The sequence below is a fragment of the Rutidosis leptorrhynchoides genome, chromosome 1 (genome assembly GCF_046630445.1).
Source record: "Rutidosis leptorrhynchoides isolate AG116_Rl617_1_P2 chromosome 1, CSIRO_AGI_Rlap_v1, whole genome shotgun sequence".
NCBI classification, from domain to species: Eukaryota; Viridiplantae; Streptophyta; class Magnoliopsida; order Asterales; family Asteraceae; genus Rutidosis; species Rutidosis leptorrhynchoides.
This window is the reverse complement of record NC_092333.1, coordinates 514050890-514071754: the sequence shown is the minus strand read 5'-3', so window position 1 is coordinate 514071754 and position 20865 is coordinate 514050890. Positions and strand designations below refer to the sequence as shown.

At 33.2% G+C, this 20865-nt stretch overlaps 1 non-coding gene across 1 annotated transcript; it reads right to left on the bottom strand.

Moving 5' to 3' along the window:
* Window positions 1-14599: 14599 nt before the first annotated feature.
* On the bottom strand, window positions 14600-14706 carry LOC139886839 (small nucleolar RNA R71). Its single transcript, XR_011772700.1, has one exon. It is a non-coding gene; the product is annotated as a small nucleolar RNA R71 (small nucleolar RNA).
* Between the last annotated feature and the right edge of the window lie 6159 nt (window positions 14707-20865).

The following is a 20865-nucleotide window of genomic DNA, read 5'->3' as shown; positions in this document are numbered from 1 at the left end:
AGTTACACACAGATTGCAATTGAGCGCGTCTGTATATGAAATTAGGGAAGTTTAGGGGTTCTTTTGGATCGATCGAGTGTTTTGGTCTCTCTTTTTTTAAGAGAGTTCGAGTTCGAAGTTCGATTTGATTTTGATGAAAAATGAAAATGAGATGAAAAGCAGCGGGATGAATACGTGTTTTTGAAATTTTTCAAGGCCCGCTCTTGGCTTTTAATCTCACCGTTAATTTGTATTGGGGTTTTATCTGACGGTGTGTCCCTCTGTTGTGCTGTCGTATCTTGATTTGACGAGATTAACCCTCAGATGTGAACTTTTTTTTATTTGGGATGAAATTTTTTTTATTGAGCCGACAACAAGCGGTCGATTTTTATTGGCTACTTAACTAATTCTTAGAGCCTAAAGTAAATTTCAGACAGAATTTAAAACTCATGCAAAAATTTGATTTTACCATTTTCATAACGTTCAATTTTATTTTATTTTTTTTAAAAAAAATTCCTACTTATTGGTTGAAGATCCACTCGGAAGCAATCTCTCTATCCGTTGAATATAGATAGGGATTACTTTCTCTACTTTTAACTTTTGAGAGTATTTTTACTTTGGGTGGAGAAATGATTTATCTTTATTCTCGAATAGAATAATGATTGTCTACATCTCACCTCCCCATACACCACTTATGTAGTATTGGGTTTTGTTGTTGTATATGTTTTTCCACTTTTGTACGCAACTTCTATTTTTACTTTCTTTATTTTAATTTATAAATGGACTATTTTTTTTCGTTTAAAACTACAAATAGATTATATACTTTTACTTTTACCTTAATATAGTCTATGTATCCCAAATAATATTATTGTAGGTTAAAAACTTTCAATTCAAATTGTATTGTATATATACTCTATACCTTAAAAGAGAGTTTTTATTAAGTACTAAATATTTTCAAATACTCTTTAATCACCATTAGATCAACTAATTACTTCACCATACCCCTTGATCCAATGGCCATTAATCATCTAGAAGACAAAATTTTGCTGGGGGTCCATGTGGTATACTCCAAATTGTGTCTGGAGTTCAAAACTTAAATTTCAACTTGAGGGGTCCTTGTACTATACAAAACTTGTGTGGGGAGTCCAAAACGTTAGTTAACCCATGGTTTCAATGTTTAGGGCCGTTAGAGGGGGTCACATGGGAATCATGTGAGGGTATAATGGTCATGCAATTGTGAAAGTTTAACCCTAATCAAGTTCCCTCAATCCAAAAGTAATCAACCCCGTCTTTAATCTAGCCCCCATTTCTTTTCATAAAAACCAGTTCCATAATCTTTCAGTTCTGCAATTCATAAACATAAATTCATGGAATCCGACACTAAAGGTAATCAACCTGTGTATGGTGAAGTTTTACTACATGAATTTGATCCTTTTTCCGATATACCAAACAATTCAATGAAGAATACAGAAAGTAAGAATGATAATGGAAAGGATGATGATTTAGTTGTCGATGAAGATGTAGTTATTGAAGATTATATTGTGGATATGTCCAATTTCAACTATGGTGAAGATCATGATGCTTTAGTGAATTCAAAAAAACAGGAACATGTAGTCAAATCAAACGAATTGGTGGAATTAGATATAGTAGACAATGAAGACTTTGATAGCAGTGATGAGTTTGATGATACCATTGAAGGGAGTAGAAAAAGAAAGCTTATAGAGATTCAGAAACAAGAAAAGGCCAAAGGAGTATCTGCAACTGCTTTCTATGTTGGACAAACGTTTTCCAGTGCATCTGAGGTAAAAGAATACATTAAATTGCATTCAATAGAGACTAGGAGACGGATTGTATTTATAAAAAATGATAAGACAAGGGTAAGGGCTGGTTGTGAAGGGTTGGTTGCTGATTTTGTGAATGGTGATCTAGTGGAAAGGAGTAGTGGTTTAATAGTGAGTGAACAACAGCTGGAAATTGGGCATAGTGGTCAAGCATTGAATAAACAAGGTCAAGTTGGTGAATTATTTAATGTCAAAGCAATTAAAGGTAAAGGTAAAGAAAAGGAATCTGTTTCCCACATAGTACAAAAAGATAAGAAAGAGAAAAGAAAAAATAGGAAGTTAAATACTGAATGCACATGGGTTTTGCAAGTTTCAAGAGAGTTAAACAAAGAGACATGGCGTGTCAAAACATTTGAGGGAAAACATGAGTGTCTTGAATGTAGAGAAATTAAGCATTGCACTTACAATTTCTTGTCTATAAAGTTGGTTGATCAACTATCTTCCAACCCAAAAATACCAACAAATGCTATAAAGGCTCAACTTGAATCATCACTGGGATTGGAAGTGCCAAAAACCAAGGCTTATCAAGCACTAAAAAAGGCAACAGAAACTGTTAGAGGGTGTTTCAAAAACCAGTATGCAGATATTAGAGATTATGGGTTAGAGTTGATTAGGTGCAACCCAGATACAACAGTTAAAATTTTAACTGATCAATGTGATCATAGTTTAACCACAAGAGTGTTTAAGAGAATCTACATATGTCTTGGTCCTTTGAAGCATGGGTTTAGGGCTATGGGAACAGAACTACTTGGACTGGATGGGGCACACATGAAACCACCAGCAACTGGGCACATCTTGACTGCAGTAGGAGTTGATTCAAATAGTGGTATATATCCAGTTGCATATGCTATTGTGGAGTCAGAATGTTACAACTCATGGAGTTGGTTCTTGGAATGTTTGGGTGATGATACAGGGTTAAATGAGCAATCAAACTTTACTTTCATTAGTGACATGCAAAAGGTTTGTTTCATTTAATTATATTTTTGTTGTCTTCTTTTAATTATATATCAACTGTTTGTTTTATTTAATTATATGTTATAATTAGGGTCTGCTTGAAGCTGTTTTAAGGATGTATCCAAATGCTGAACATAGGTTTTGTTTAAGACATATTCATGAGAATATGAAAACAAAAGGTTTCAATGGTGTAGCTTATAAACAACACTTATGGAAGTGTGCAAGTGCCACTACTGTTCCATATTTTGAAAAGGCAATGCTTGACTTGAAAGGTTTCAGTTTGGATGCACACACTTATTTATCAAAGATAAATCCAAAAGCTTGGGCAAAAAGTCACTTTTCAGGTAATTACTTTTACTATGTTCATTATTCTTTAAATTTACTAGAATTTACTATGTTTATTAACTTAGAAATGTTATAAATAAATGTTACAGGAAGGGCAAAGTGTGATGTTTTGTTGAATAACATGTGTGAGGTCCTAAATAGATGGTTGCTAGATGCTAAAGACAAACCTATAATCACTACCTTAGAATATGTGAGAGAGTATTTAATGAAAAGGATAGTAAATGTCATTCATCATATTGCTAAAAGTAATGGCCCAATAACCCCAACTGCAACCAAACTATTTCAGTCAACTAAGAATGATGCTAATAAGTGCACAGTCCTTTGGAGTGGTAGTAATCTTTATCAGGTTAATGGACCTCATGGTGGCTAATGTGTATTTAATACAGATGCAAGAAAGTGTTCATGTAGGAAATGGGAGATCACAGGGATGCCTTGTAAGCATGCTGTAGCAGTCTTTTGGAACATGACAGCTCATTCACATAGAGTTGGTCCAGTTGAGAGATGGTTTGATCCTATCTACCACTTAGACACTTGGAGAACAACATATACTTACACCATTAATCCAACTGCTGAAAGAATGATGTGGCCTAAATCAAATGTCCCTACTACACTCCTACCACCAAAATTTAAACCTACAACTGGTAGGCCTAAAAAAAACAGGATAAGGGGATTTAATGAAGATGAAAGCATTAACAATGATGGTAAGTTGTCTAGAAAGGGAAAGAACACCACATGTGGTAAATGTGGAGAATATGGGCATAATAAAAGGGGTTGTACCTCTGATGCTAGTGGAAGTCAAGGTCAAACTGAAAGTCAAGTGAAAGTCAAGTGAAAGTCTTTTGGAGCTTTAGTTTGTGATTGCTCAATTATTATGTATGTTTAGTATATGTTAAGATGTTACTCTTTTACTCTTTTGGATGTATGTTTAGTACAATTTGAAACATGGTTCATCTATGTTTTGAAATGTACTAATAATATTTTGGAGCTTTAGTTTGTGATTGCTCAATTAGTAATGTGTGCTCTCTTAATGAGCTTTATTTTGTAATTGACAATCTGTAATGGATGAAACATGGTTTATGCATTAAATTATATTGTTTTTCTGCTTTATTTTCTATTTGGCAGTTAAGGTCAAGGTCATACATGGTTTCAATTCATTGTGCAATCTGTCTACTATCATTGTTTCATAACAATATGTGTGCTACAAAATACTACATAACATAAACAAAGTGGAATATTAAATCACTGGTAATTGCATTACATTACATTCCCAAAATGGAACAATACATTACAAAAGACCCAAAATGGAATAATACATTACAAAAGACTACAAATTCAGCTGATTTCAGTACACTACTTGGATCATCAATACATAAGCCTACACTACTTGGAACACATCACATAAACAAAGAACACAGCCCAACTACAAATGGCTAAAAACTTCCACCTCGCTGCCTCAGATTATGCTTTGACGATTCTTGCTTCCATTAAAACATTCAAAGGTGGATCAATCCATTCAAAAAAACTACAATCACACCACTATGAAAAAACAAGTTAAGTGACTAACAATAAAAGCAGACATGAAAGCATTAACAATGTTCATCAATTTAAATTTCAATTTAAATTTCAAAATGGGGATGCAATCAAACCTGTTTAGAGCAACTATAAAAATGCCTTCCTGGGTTTGCTTCTGTCGTTGAATATTTAGTCACTGCACGTCGTCCACGATTGCAATTAACCATGTTGGATTGATGTTAGTCGACTAGTTCTGTTGAAATTAGGGTTGAGAGGGAAACGAGGGATCGCATAGTTGAAATTAGGGTTGAGTTTCAATTTTGGGGATTTTATAACAAAACAACAAATCAAAATCACACTTTTGCATGACCATTATACCCTCACATGATTCCCATGTGACCCCCTCTAACAGCCCTAAACAGTGAAACCATGGGTTAACTAACGTTTTGGACTCCCCACACAAGTTTTGTATAGTACAAGGACCCCTCAAGTTGAAATTTAAGTTTTGGACTCCAGGCACCATTTGGAGTATACCACAAGGACCCCCCGCAAAATTTTGTCCATCTAGAAAACATATTAGCTAATAAATCTATCATTGTGACTTAATGTCTCTATTATACCCTTAAAAAAATGGGATAATGAAACAAAATTAGGGGTCTTTAATTTGTTCCTACTCAACTCTGATCGCAAGTAAAATAACCACTATGCTCTCAAAATTCATATACATACAAACAATTTCATGCGTTCATCTTCATCGATTCCCCAATAAATCGTTCATCTTCATCATCATAATCATAGATTCATTTCATACAGTAAACAACAACCAAATTCACAGCCATCATCTACTTGCGTTGGTTTGAAGCAAAAGAAAACAAAGATGTGTGGTGTGGTCGATCTCTATATTCGGATTTATGAACAGAAGCATTAACAACAACCGCTGCTGCCGCCATCATCTATATGGGTTTGTTATTTCGTTTCAAATCTTGTTTCAGATATGAGTTGATTAATATTTGCGTTCATAGTTTCAGATCTTGTTTAGGGTTTGTAATTGTGTTCATAGAATATCTATCAGGTCAATAAACTGATAGTAAACAGGTCAATAACAAACGCTATTGATGCATTAGTCTAATTTGATGGATCAGTGGTTTAATAACATTATAATATACCAATTCCAACTCTATTGATGCATTAGTCCATTTTACTAAACTGAATATAGCAACCCACAAATCCATTGTATTTGGTTCTTAGAAGGTGACTATTCTGATAATAGTCATAAGGATATATTTTTATTGCATACATAATTTTGAATGTTTTGTGGTGTCGATTTTCTAATTGTATGAAATTCTTCAACCGATCTCCTGTCGCTGAAATTTAAGGATATATATAATTTACATGTTCTGATTCACATATGGACTACAACAAATGGTATGAATTTTGTTTTCTCAAAAGTTTGTTTTTTTAAATGTGTAATTTGTTGTTGAATTTAGGATTTGATAGTTGTGATGCCATAATGAAACAGAGACGAAGAGGTTGACAAGGACAATAGTGATTTAATACATCACAACACCAAAACATGTATTAACAATTAACGATTAACTGCAACGATTGTTTGATAATGCATTGTTGCCTATGCTAACAAATATAACTCTTGATGCTTTGGAAAATCTAAAATCATTTGAGGTGCGTTTAATTTTTCAATTTTTTTTTTTTGTAACTAAATTTTGTCGTTAAATGCATTTTTATAAGTTAACATCTATGTTTGATTGTTGCAGTTGTACCCATCTCAGATTCCATATTTGCATTCTGGACGCCCGTTGATTATATCAGGTCGTTGCCAAGGGATGTCCCCAGATGCCGTGAAAGTTAGAGGTTTATTGGCGGATCGAAGTAGTTATGTGATTGATGTAAAAGTAAGAAAGAAATGGGATGTAAACTTAGACATGGTAAAATATTTGAACTTTTTTATTGCGGGTACATAATTGAAGTCTTAAAGTCGGATGCTTTATTTATTTCAGTGATTACACTTAGTTTCTGTTTACAGATATGTTCTACAAGAGAGATCGATATACTCACTGCACAGGCATGTTTAGAATAAAACACATATCTGGAGAAGAAGATACATGGACTCCTTTTTTTGTGAAATTGTAAGGCCATAACTTAGCAACTATATAATGTTGATTTTGTGAATGTAGGTTGCTAAAATGAACATTCAAAGAGGAGTACCTTCTGAATATACACTCAGGATTCTAGATCAAAACGATAAATTAAACAGAATCACGAAATCAGTTATACAATATGGTGAGGTATACTACTATACTTCAATATGGTGACGATTATGCCTATCAACAGGTTGGGTTGGCTCAAGGATCATATAGGTTTGGTTCAAAACGGGTCATGGGTAAAAACGGGTCAGCTTTTAAATGCGCTGAACGGGTTGGATCATATTAAGTCGGGTTGGGTCAAGACCCATTTTTCTCTTTTATTTTTTTAAGTTAACAGAAATGAAAAAATTAAAATGAGTTTGTGTCGAAATGGGACATGGGTCAAAATGGGTTAGCTTTTAAATAAGTTGAACGGGGCGGATCATATTAGTGGTTTCAAGCTGCACAAGTGGGTATTTTGTAGTCATGTTGATATTTGAATAAAGTTAAATGCTCAAAGCGATTCCCTACGATTTCGGTCTAGGGTTTGTGATTTGGTGGGTTTCTCTTATTAGTGAATAAATGTTTCTAAAACCTTCTTTATAACCTTTAAATTAATTTTAATTTGCTAATTTTTCACGTTCATGTAAAATTGCTTGTGTCTGATTTAATTGAGAAGTTTGTGTTTATTTTTGGTCAATAATCAAGTTTTTGGGTATTTTATTTCAACTAAAATCTAAATTGGGGATCTTATTTCGTGGCATATGGATGTTCTTGTGCTACAATCTTTTAAACCTTTTGCCTTTGTACGTATATTATTTACCATGGCTGAGTAAGAGTAAATGTGTTTGGGTCATTTTTTTGGTAATTTTGAGCTAAGAACAATGCTTTCTGTGTAAGTTATTAACTCTCTTCTTTCAATTACTAATAATCTGATTCTTTCTTATACATGAGTAGAAGGTTGAATGCATTGTCATTACACATTGGTTGACGATCGTGCTGTTTGACTTACATAAAAAATTACTTAAGTTGACCAGTCATATTTGACAATGAGTTGTAACAGTGATGTTAACCATATACTTTCCCAACAGTTGGTTTATGTACTTACGATTACAGCTTGTTTATGTTGAATTTCATAGGATCAAGGCTTGATTTCACTAAAATGCAAGGAATGAGATATGAACTAAATGGATGAAATATGCAAGGTTGGATATTTTTCTTGCGTTTAGACATTTATATAACTAAATCTTGTACTTCATGATAGGTACAGGAAATAGACAGGCAAAATGAACGAAGTAGAAGCAAGGTTGGATATTTTTCTCATTATGTAATCAGTGCTTACTTTAGTGACTTAGTTTTTATAATAATAAGTTATATTTGATGATAAAGGTAGATAGGCTGACGCTTTGTACGCTCGGGTTTAGCGGTGCGGCTAGGTAAGTTTAATGAACACAAGTGTTTCTTATGAACTTACTTCGCGACACCTTTCATTTTCACATTTTTTTTATTCTTATGGACGCTTTGTATGATAGGTATTTGTGATCATATTACTGTGCCCAAACATGAGTATTGGTCATCTTTGGCACCTCTTCCTTTTGAAGTTGTGGTTTCAGCTAGGCAAAAGGCAAAGGAAGAATGCTGGGAACGAGGAATATTATTTTACTCATTAGCTTTTACCAAAGAATTATATATAGTTGGCAATATAGACCCATTTACCTATACAAATTGGCTGATTTGGATTAATGTTTTATCTAAAATTGTTGAAACTGGTAATCTCACCATATATGGCTAATAAGTAAGCGAATCAGATGGGCTGCACAAGTCATATGCCCTAAAAGTTGCCTAAAATGTTTTGAAAGCATACAACCTTAACTTATTTAAATCAGTTAATTAGGTTATTGTTGAGATAACATAATTTTTTGTAATCGTATTTTTATACACTATTTATCATGCATCTGCCTTTGTAATCATATTTTTATGCATCTTTAAAACACAATTCCCATTTAACTGCAGTTTCTCTCTATGAACTATAATTAGTAAACGTTCTTTTGGCTGTGTTTACAAAGCAGCATGTTACACATGTCCAACCTCTCTTTTGGCTGTGTTTACAAAGCAACATGTTACACATATTCAGCATCTGTATTATCAGCAAGTTATTTATGATCCGTATATTAATGGGTCAATATGATTATATATCTCAAATAGGTCATATGGGTTAGAAGATTGGCGTTTGGATCACTAACGAGATGATTGCCGATCAAATTTAAAAAATAAATTCTTTGATAAGTGCTATTTTAGAAGAAGAGATTGAATTAACTACGGATCTTGATAGACATTATAGCAAGTACATTAAATGGGAAAGATTTTGTCAATGAAGGTGACAAATGTGCTATGACAAGTTAAGGAAATCACATGTCAAGTTTAGTTGGAAAGCAGTGTTATTAGCAATTTTATGGATCAGTAAAACCATCGACACATTTTCATCTTATAATATTTTTAATAACGCGTTTGTAACAAAATTTTTACAGGCAGGCAGATCAGGTACATGAAAAAGCATTTTCGAAGATCCAAAAGATACTCACCACAAGAAAACAAGCAATGACTTTTTCACGATTCATTGCCACCTCAAATGATTAATGACATTGATGAATATGTGGGAGGTTCGACTGAAGACTTGAGAAAAACATTAAAAAAGTTACATTATCACTGTCTGCAACATTATACACAGAGGCGGAGCCAGGATTTTCAATTAGGGGTGGCGACCAAAAAATTGTTACCGAGTATAATATAAGAAAAAAATAGTCTTATCACATCAATTAAAAATTGTATATCGTTTCTTTTACCATATGTCAATCTCATATTGTACCGATTAAAACTCGATCACATTAGCCCATTAGTAATATGAATCGGATTTTGTGATTAGAGCTGAATAAAAGCAATAAATAATGAACTTTAAACTTACAAAAGTATCTATACATATTAAATTCATGTGACCATACAGTTATTTATGTGTTATTATAGATTAATCTTTTAGTTTGTGATCATTAATTATAACAGTAAGAGTAAACTATATGTTTAATCAAGAGTCTTAAATCATATAACTTGGTTGGCAATCCGTATCAAGATATAAGAGGATTAGTTGAATGTATATCATGATTTAAGGATTAGTTGAATGTATATCATGATGAAAGAAAGTAAGTCAAACATTTTCACTTATTTTGCAATAGCGGGTGTTATTCACTTTCAAAAGGGGTAAACATGAACACAATCATTTGTAAATATTCCTTTTAAAAGTATATTTATATTTATTACGTGCTTCGTATATTTTGTATAAAGTTCCGTTGACACATCAATAAATTGATGGAGTAAAATAAGATATATATCATTAGTTGAGGGGTGATGGTGTAAAACTCACAAAAGGACAAATCCACAAAAGGTTATCTTCTTCTCTCTTAAAACACAAAATCACCTGCCATTTTCAATCTTTAAAATCGTTGAATACATCTGATACGCAAAAACTTCAATTTTTTTTCCCGTTAATCTATACTATGCTCTGCAACAGTTGGGGGATGCTCAGCACCCACAAACCCCCTATTGACTCCGCCTCTGATTATACATGGAACCTATTAGCAGATATGAACCATTGGTTATTACTACTTTTGAATTTAAGTCCATTACTTTGGTTTGAACAAGATTTTTTTATTTATATTTCTACACATTTGAAGTTTTGACCCTTTGATTGTTTATTTGTATTATCATGGTTGAATTTTATCTTAAAATATTATTATTTCATAAAATCCGCGAAATCGCGGGTCTTTAACTAGTTAATTAATATAAAAGACTAAACTTTTTAGCTATAACCAAAACATGTGATAACGTGTCATTGTGGTTTGCGCTTAGTTGTCATTCCACTTGGTGCGTTGTCGATGATTTGGCCCATTGATAATGCTAAAAACGAACATATATTTCATAGCATTATCCTTCAAGAAAGACAAGCTTTTAGTTGCAATTGTTATATTTACAAGTGATATTCGTTAAGATAATAAAAGGTGAAGACAAAAGACGAATTCGACGATTTGAAAACGCAAACGACCAAAAAGCTCAAAACTACAAAATACAATCCAAGTGGTTCAATTTATTGATAAGAAACGTCTCAAAATTACAAGAGTACAAGCCGCAAAATGCAAAGTACAAGATATTAAATAGTACGCAAGGACGTTCGAAAATCTGGAACCGGGACATGAACCAACTATCAACGCGCGACGCAACGGACCTAAAATTACAAGTCTACTATGCACAAGAATATAATATAATATATATATAATTATATAAAATTATATATATTATATTATATATTAAAATATAACGTCGACAAGCAAGAAAATAAAATGATGTGAGCTGGATCCCCAGGCCATGCGATCGCATGGCCAGCATGAACAAAATCCATGCGATCGCATGGCAGCAAATTGATGGTCAGGTTCTATAAATTGGCCAGTTGCTCGACAAATTTTAGAGACACAATATATCCATCTATCATCATACTCTCTCAATATATTTATATTTTATAATTATAATTTTAATATTAAGTTAATAATAATAAGGTTATGGTAGCGAATGTTGTAAGTTTGTAAGTCGAAATTCTGTCCGTGTAACACTACGCGATTAATACTCATTGTAAGTTATGTTCAACCTTTTTAAATTAATGTCTCGTAGCTAAGTTATTATTATGCTTATTTAAGCCAAAGAAATCATGATGTTGGACTAAATATTAAAGACGTGATTATTGGGCTTTGTACCATAATTGGGGTTTGGACAAAAGATCGACACTTGTGGAAATTGAACTATGGGCTATTAATGGACTTTATATTTGTTTAACTGAATGATAGTTCGTTAATTTAATTTAGAGATTTATAATTTGAGGTAATTATAAATAACCACATACACTCGATCAGATACGATGGGCGGGATATTTATAAATACTAATAATCGTTCATTTAACCGGACACGGGGATGGATTAATAGTCAATGGACTCATTAAAACAAGGGTGAATTACATACAAGGACACTTGGTGTAATTGTTAATAAAGTATTAAAACCTTGGATTGCACACAGTCGATAACATGGTGTAATCATTAACAATGTATTAAAACCTTATTACAGTTTAAGTCCCCAATTAGTTGGAATATTTGACTTCGGGTATAAGGATAATTTGACGAGGACACTCGCACTTTATATTTATGACTGATGGACTGTTATGGACAAAACCAGATGGACATATCGAATAATCCAGGACAAAGGACAATTAACCCATGGTAATAAATTAAAATCAACACGTCAAACATCATGATTACGGAAGTTTAAATAAGCATAATTCCTTTATTTTATATCTCATCGCACCTTTAATTATTGTACTTTTAATTATCGCAATTTTATTTATCGTCATTTTATTTATCGCACTTTAAATTATCGCACTTTTATTACCGTTATTTACTTTACGCTTTAAATTAAGTCATTTGTATATTTAATATTTTACATTAGGTTTTAATTGCGACTTAAGACATAAAATCGACAAACCGGTCATTAAACGGTAAAAACCCCCTTTTATAATAATAATAATAATACTACTTATATATATATTTATACAAATATAGTTTAAAATAAATATAGCGTTAAATTTAGTTGTATCCTTGTGGAACGAACCGAACTTACTAAAAATTACACTACTCTACGATTAGGTACACTGCCTATAAGTGTTGTAGCAAGGTTTAGGTATATCCCATTCTATAAATAAATAAATAACTTGTGTAAAATTGTAGCATATTTAATAGTATTTCGCAATAAAAATATAACCATTTCGTACTACACCTCGCACACATCAAGTATTTTTGGCGCCGCTGCCGGGGAGTCACTTAACGCCGAAGCGAAACGCTATAAAAAAATATATATTTATTTTTAATCTATTTTTGTAAAAATATAGTAAGTTTTAATTATTAAAAATAAAAATATAAAAACAAGAAAAAGAAAAATACATATCTATATTTTTAAGTTTAGTTAAAATTAAAAAGTTTATAATTTTATTTTTCTTTTGTTAAAAATTAAAACTAATAAGTAAGATTTTTTTTTGTATTACATATTATTTTGTAAAATTAAAATATATATATATATATAATAGAAAGTAAACGGGCCGTACTGTAGCAGCCCAAGATCTGGCCTGGAACCCGACTCCATGCGATCGCATGGATAGAACAAGGAAAGACTGGTCTGAAACCTTGGACAGTCGAATTAGGGTTAAGGTTTATTAATTATTATTATTAATTAATTAGTAATTAGGGTTTTAATTAAATAATAATTAGTTTTAGATTTATTTAATTTGGTATTTTAAGTTTTAATTAGTTTTATTAATATATAAATTAATACTTTTATAAAATAATAATATAAAAATAATATTTTTATAAAAATTAGTAATTTTATCAATTTTTGTTTCTTTTTATATTTATATTGTTTTTATCATTTAATTCGTAATTTGTATATTTATCGTTCGTAATTAGTTTAAGTTTAGTATTTTGCCGTAGTTATTTTTGTATTTCTAGTTTTTAGGCTTTGCCGTAAAATCCCTTATGTGTTTTTTTTTAGATTATGATTTAGGCGCTTTAGAATTTTACGACGTCGCTTATCGCTTTATTATTTAATAGATTTTAGTGCCTTTTTAAGTTATTGCCGTTTTGGATATAGAATTCCTTTTAAGCTTTAATACCTTTAGACGCAAGTTTTAATTTTTATTTTTTAGGCTTTTAAGTTTCGACGCTTTCCTTTCAACGTTTATTATTCGATTTTTATTATTTTTTGACTTTTATTTTTCGACGTTTTTCGACGCGCGCTTTTTCTTTCTCATTTATATGCTCTAGGTTTTAGGACATAGATTTCTTTTTATTTTCATTAAATTTCGACGAAAAATTATTTTAAGCGATTAAATTGATAGACATCCAAAATTTTCTGGTTCGTAGAAATAGTTGGATTTGTTAGTGGCGAGTTGTGGGCTTCCGATTTAAAGGGTCCTGTCTACCTGCTGCATCTATTGGCTATTCGAAACGTGGGCAAAAGCAGAAAAGTCTATTAATTTGATAACTTATATAATTTCTAATAGGATATACAGTGAATGCACTGAGCAAAACGTTCACCACCTTTCATACGTTCACCACCTGTAACTCGATCAAGACATCTAGCCAATATTGTCGCCGTTGATTTTTCTTTAGAATCATCATCAAATCAAACAAGTACTCCAATTCAAATTTCCGTTAATCCATCTTTTGAACCCGATTTCACAATTAAGAACCGGAGGATATTCAAGGACAATTCCAAGATCTTGAACCACTAATCATTCCTCCTGAACTATAAACCGTTAAATCAGAATCTTCTAGTGATTCGGATTCAACAAATTCAATTATGGAAGTAACTGAACCTCTAAGTATGGAAGATCGAATGAGAGCCACACGCACGGGCCAAGGTCACGCCTTTATTAAACCAGACATTAATGCACCAGATTATGAAATCAAAGGACAAATCCTACACATGGTAACTAATCAATGTCAATATAGTGGTACGCCAAAAGAAGATCCAAACGAACATCTTCGAACCTTTAATAGGATTTGTACTCTATTCAAAATCAGAGAAGTTTAGGATGAACATATCTATCTCATGTTGTTTCCCTGGACCTTAAAGGTAGAAGCCAAATATTGGTTAGAATCGTTACCTGAAGGGGCGATTGACACATGCGATGTCTTAGTTGAAAAATTTCTTAAAATATTCTTTCCGGCATCTAAAGCCGTGAGACTTCAAGGAGAAATTGTTACGTTCACGCAAAAGCCAAATGAAACATTATATGAGGCATGGACAAGATTCGAAAAGTTGTTGAGAGGATGTCCTCAGCACGGTTTAGACACTTATCAAATAGTACAAATATTCTACCAAGGTGTCGACGTCGCCACATGAAAAGACATCGACACAGCAGCTGGTGGTTCCATTATGAAGAAAACCGCAACCGAAGCTCACAAAATCATTGATAACACAGCCTCCCACTCGTATGAGTGGCACCAGGAAAAAGATATTTTTCGTTCATCTAAAGCGGCTAGAGCCGATTCTAGCCATGACTTTAATTCTGTTTCCGCAAAAATAGATGCTTTCGAGAGACGAATGGAAAAGATGACTAAAGATATTCACGCAATACGAATCAGTTGTGAGTAATGCGGTGGACCACACTTAACGAAAGATTGTCACATTGAGCAAACGATGGAACAACGTGAGAATGTTTCCTACATGAACCAAAGGCCGGGAAATAATTATCAAAATAATTATCAACAGCCAAGGCCAAATTTTAATCGAAATTAAAACATTCTTTACAATTCAAATGGACCCAACAACAACTCATACAACCAACAAGGTCCGAATAACCAATCAACTTAAAATAACACTTTCAATCAACAAATACCTAGCTTATATAAACCACCACAACAAACCGAAGAGAAAAATCCAAATCTGAAAGAAATGATGGCAAAGCTAATGGAATCTCAAACACAATTTATTACATCTCAAACTCAAACAAATGAGAGGTTTAAGAACTCAACAAGCTTTCATTTTGAATCTAGAAAAACATGTAGGTACTCTTGCTAGCATGATGAGTGAGAGGGAACAAGGAAAGCTACCGAGTAATACTGAAGTAAATCCTCGAAATGAGAATGTTAATATGGTGTCAACAAATTCTAAAAAACCATCACCAGAAGATGGGAAGGTTTTAGATATGAGTAACAATGAAGAAGTTACAACACCACCACCACCCGAGTATGTAAAGCCAGTAGTGGCACCATACAGACCACCCATCCCGTTTACAGGAAAAGGAGTTGAGTATGAGCAAGTAATATGTAATAAAGTTTGTGATACCTTTGGAAAGAAGAAGAAGAATAAGAAAGTGCAAGAAACAAAAATCGTAGAAGTAAACCCAGTGAAGACAGTTCCACCAAAACCTCCACCCAGGTTGGGTGATCCGGGTGAATTTATTGTTCCTTGTCTACTTAGTGATTGTGTCATGTATGATGCACTAGCAGATTTAGGTGCAAGTGTAAGTGTTATGCCTCTTTCGTTATATAAGAGATTAGGAGTAGGTGAGCTAAGTCCAACGAAAATGAGTGTTCGACTCCTTGATCAAACCATTAAGCACCCAGTTGGAATTGATGACAACCTACCCGTTCAAGTGGGTAATTTAAAAATTCTAGTCGAATTTATTATCATTGACATAGAAGAGGACTCAAACATTCTTCTAATTTTAGGTCGACCATTCTTAGCGTCCATCGGGGCGTTATTTGATGTAAGAGAATGTAGAATAACACTTAGTAATGGTGAAAAATCAATCACCTTTGTGATTCGAAAGTCTAAATCTCCCCAACCAAATCTGTTGAACCAATAAAAATGATCGATGAGAAGCATATTGTTTTACCAACTCCAACGGTAGTGCTTAGCAATAATAAAATGCCTAAGTGTGGGGAAGATGAAGTAACACCTAATGATGACCTGATAACAAAGAACCCCGTTGTTGATACGAAATTAAATGATCTCATTATTAACAGTTCAATGAAGAAACTTATTAAACGGATTCGCGATGCTAGAACCAAGGGGAACTTTAAGTTATGTAACCGGTTAGTATCTAATCTATCGCCTAAAGAAAAGGCGAAACTAGTTGAATTTGTGGATATTACACAGGAATCCGACCAATGGCTTAAAGCAAAAGTCACATATATGCAAGTTGATTATGGTCCAAAAGAAATTGACGATGAAGTTAATCACAATTTTGACACCATAGCTACCTAAGTGTGGGAAGATTCAAATGTTCTAAAAAGAAAAAGCTGTCTAGAGTTAGTTGTTCTGTTCTCGTGTAGTTCCGAGAATGGAATCCGATTGGTCTTTTCCACTAGCAGACACTAAAGAACTAGTTTTCTCCCCCCATTCTGAATTTTTGTTTTGTAGGTTTTGTATGAAATTAATTTGCATTTTTAAATTTAATTTTTGTGTGATTTTAAAAAACAAAAATTACTTTATTTCATTAAGTTTAAAAAATGATTTCTAAAATTCATCGTAAGTTGAAGACTAGGTCATGGAACCGAAATTGCTTTACCCGAGGGCGGGGCGAAAAATTTTGTTATCATTATTTTTAATTTTATTGATCTAAAGTATAGAAAAAAAAAATTTTAAAAACCCAAAAATATTTGCTTTTAAAATAATCGCTTTAACGACAAATTTTAAATTTTGTCGAAGGACGGACTAGGTAAACATACCGAAACTACCTAAAGTAAAAGGAAACAAAATTTAAAAAAAAATTATTCATTTAAATTGTTTTAATAAATAAAGATTTTATAAAAAATAATAATAATAATGATAAAAATATTATGTATGTTTGTAGTTTATCTTATGTACAAAACAGGGTAAAACATCGCACTTTCAAAGACTGACATTAAGTTCAGCAAAAGCTACTAATTTTAACGACAAGACGTAAAATATCAAATGTGATATAAAACAATATATTTGCAAACTTGGTATTTTTAATCACTTTTCTACACTAATCACCCACATGAATTTATAATTATAGTCTGATTTCATGCAAATGAGGGCATTGCATGATCTCAAGGGTGGGGAAGGGTTATAAATTCTCTCGGGTTTATACTTAGTTTAATTGCCAAATTTTGTGAAAATTTGAAAAATTTTCAACTAAATGAATTCAAAATCATGTTTATACATATTTATGAACGATAAAACTAGGTGTTAATGCTTAAATTATTGTTACCTCGGAGAGAACATAAATGGAGAAACAACCCAAAATGCTTGAATTCATTTAAAATGGAATAGAAGAGAATAAAAAGGCAAAGAAAAGGATAAATAAAAGCTAAGTGTGGGAAGAATTTACCAATTTCTTTAAAACACATATCACATATTTGGTACAGATTATTGCAGGTACTTTTGCTTTGGACTAAACTAATCAGTTTTACCTGATTTATTGTAATACTTTTGAAAGAATAGATGGATCTACACGATGAATCAATTTCATCATTAAAAGGAAGTAAAGTCTTCCAAAAAAGACACGCACTTCTTGATTTAGGTCAGGAAGTTGGCGTCCAGACCAGCTGTAGGTTGACGAAAAATCTAGAAAAGTCATCTCTTAAATCAGCAGGAAATCCACGGACCTCAGCATCAAACAGGGTCGCCATGTGGGCAGACTTATCCTAACCATGAGAGGATCTGTCTCGTAAAATGGGGAGGGCGCCGTGCAAATTAGCTTGATAAGACTAATGAATCAGACCCCCAGAAAGGATAATCTCCTTAAAGATTAAAAATCAGCATTTAAGCCTGATATTACTCAATCCTTGAGATTGACTTTAAAGATTGAGAATTACAAACTCATGGAATTCAATGATATCTAAACTCGAGCTTGAACGAGAAAATATTTTGATCAAAATTAAAACCGATTTGTTTTCTGAAAACCTATTTTCAATGCGTTCATTACCATTGAACGTAAAATTCTACGAATTCACCGAAATTCATTAGGTCACCTGAACCAAATCAGGTGTCAACCGTAAGAACGGTGGTTGCATAGCATGGTCGAAGACAGGACCTTGTGCCAGATCGAAAAACTATAGGGTGATCTTTACTACAGCTGATAAAGATTCCACCACAACTATACTATCAGATATGAAGATTTGGATTTCACCACAATGTTTGATAAAGTAACACCACAAACACTGATAAAGAAACCACTCTTAGCCACCGAGATCAAAGATTCGTAAAGACACAGAGATTTTGTAAATAGATAAGCTCTATCAAACTTTTCATTCAATCATCAACCAAGTTTTACAATTATAAGAGCTCTCTATTTATAGGAGAAGCTTAACAGCTACTTTATAGGAAAGACAAAAACATAAAAAGGAAATGGAGACAAAAAGGACAAACAATTACAAATTAGCTAATAAGAATAAATGACACAATCTGCAAAAGCCTGCCATTTGGTAGTGCTCCTCCCATGATAAAAAGCAGCCAATGATAGATAAGAATCTTCCTTGGACAGCTGAACATTCTAGAACAGCCGCGCACGTGTTAAGCGCATGGCTTGACCGGTTTATTGAAAGCATTAGATAAACTTTGAATCGTATCAGCAAGCTGGCCCTTTAGAAAGAAAATAGCGTCGCCTGCTGGTTGAACTAAGTTTCATGTGCTGGTTGAACTAAAATTCTTCAGCTGGTTGAACTAGCTGGTTCGCCTAAGTATTAACTTTGCTGGTTCATTTGCTGGTTACCCGGCTGAGTGAATTAAAGCTTTACTGGCTGAACTAAGCTCATTTGCTGGTCCGGCTAGCTGGTTCTTCTTAATTGCTGGCTTGCCTTCAACTATCAAAAACTTTATTCATGAAAACATAATTACTTCAGTTTAAGGACTGAAGTAGGGTAACCCCTGAGCTTCTTAGACCAGCTCCGAAAACACTTAAGTGATAAGAAAGAGATGGCAACACAACCATTGTTTGACCAGCTTCGGGTGTAACATCATTTGAGCTCGTGCTGGTTGTGTTGCTGGTTACATTGCCCAGCTCACCCGCATCACGTATGCCACAGTTACTCTCGCCATTAGCCGCCATCACTTGATTTGTTACTCCCGCCACCATACACCACTGCTACTCCCGCCGCCGTACGCCGCCGTTACTCCCGACGGATTTGCAGGTTGCAGGAAAAAGGAAGTGAAGATAGTAAAGAATAACAGATCTAGTGAACGATTTGATGAACTCCCGTTGAACGATTTGGAGAACGATTTTCTCATGTATACCCATATGCATCCTTTGGGTGATTTATGTTCGGTAATTGTTGTTATTCTCCATGTGTTGTTTGCTTTAAGAGCATATGTTTCTTTTGTCAGCGCTTCTATCCAATTATGATATTTAAATGCATATATATACTTATGTGTTTTTGATTTAGATTTGATTAAGTTTATGAGAGTGTGTGTTTTTAATTTGTGCTGATTGTTATAGACTTATAGTTGATAAAATTAGACAGTGTGTGTGCGTGTGTTGTATGAAGTATGAAGTTTATATTGTGCAATTACAAGTTGTGATGGGACAATGATGGTGGCTATATACTTAAATTATTTGTTTCGATATAAGTTACATACTTTCATTTCTTTTACTCGTTTTTCTTTTACCCGCTTAACAAGTTTAATGCGTTTATATTAGCACACTTTTTGAAAGTATATAGTCTACGTTGGTATTTTTTAGGACACATAGCCTATATTGGAACAAAATTAAAAATATATAGCGTATTTATAGTTTTAACCCTCAATTTTATATCATAACTTTAAAAGTTGTCTGAATACAAATCATCAAATGTTTTTGAAATAAAATATGCTAACAATCACAAAGTTGAAACCAAAAAATGTTATAACTATAATTTGATTCAAATACGTACAACAAATCTTCAAGGACATGTTGGGTAAGGGACACGACACTGACCACAAGTCTTAATCAGACCAGCCCATTCATGTCTTTGTGGGTAACTACAAAGGCACGATTGTTGTTCCCGTAAAACTTTACAACAATTCTCCGTTGGCACACCTCCGCCTTTTAAATACTCTTTGCATCCTCCCAACAACACGTTTACATCGCATTCTACCGCCTTCGCCACTTGAGATTCGGCCGTGAGAATCACCAACATTGCTACTGCTACAAGAACACAAGACCTTTGTTTCATTTTGAATGAATTGTGAGAGGAACTGAGGAATAAATGTACGTAAATAATATTGAATGGAGTAATTTGATATGTTTCAAATACAATTACGACTGTATTTATAGATAAATTTCAGCTATAACACATTAATTGCATGATTCTGTATATATAGACTTTCTTAACTCGGGATAATTTTTTTTTTCTCAATTAGAAGTTATTGAAGATGGAGAATTTTATAGTGAAAACTAGTACGGACCGGCCCGCGCGATGCGGTGGGGACTTTCGGCCGGGGTATTCATATTTAACGCAGTTTTATTTACAGAAGGGAAAACGGGCCATGTGTTATGC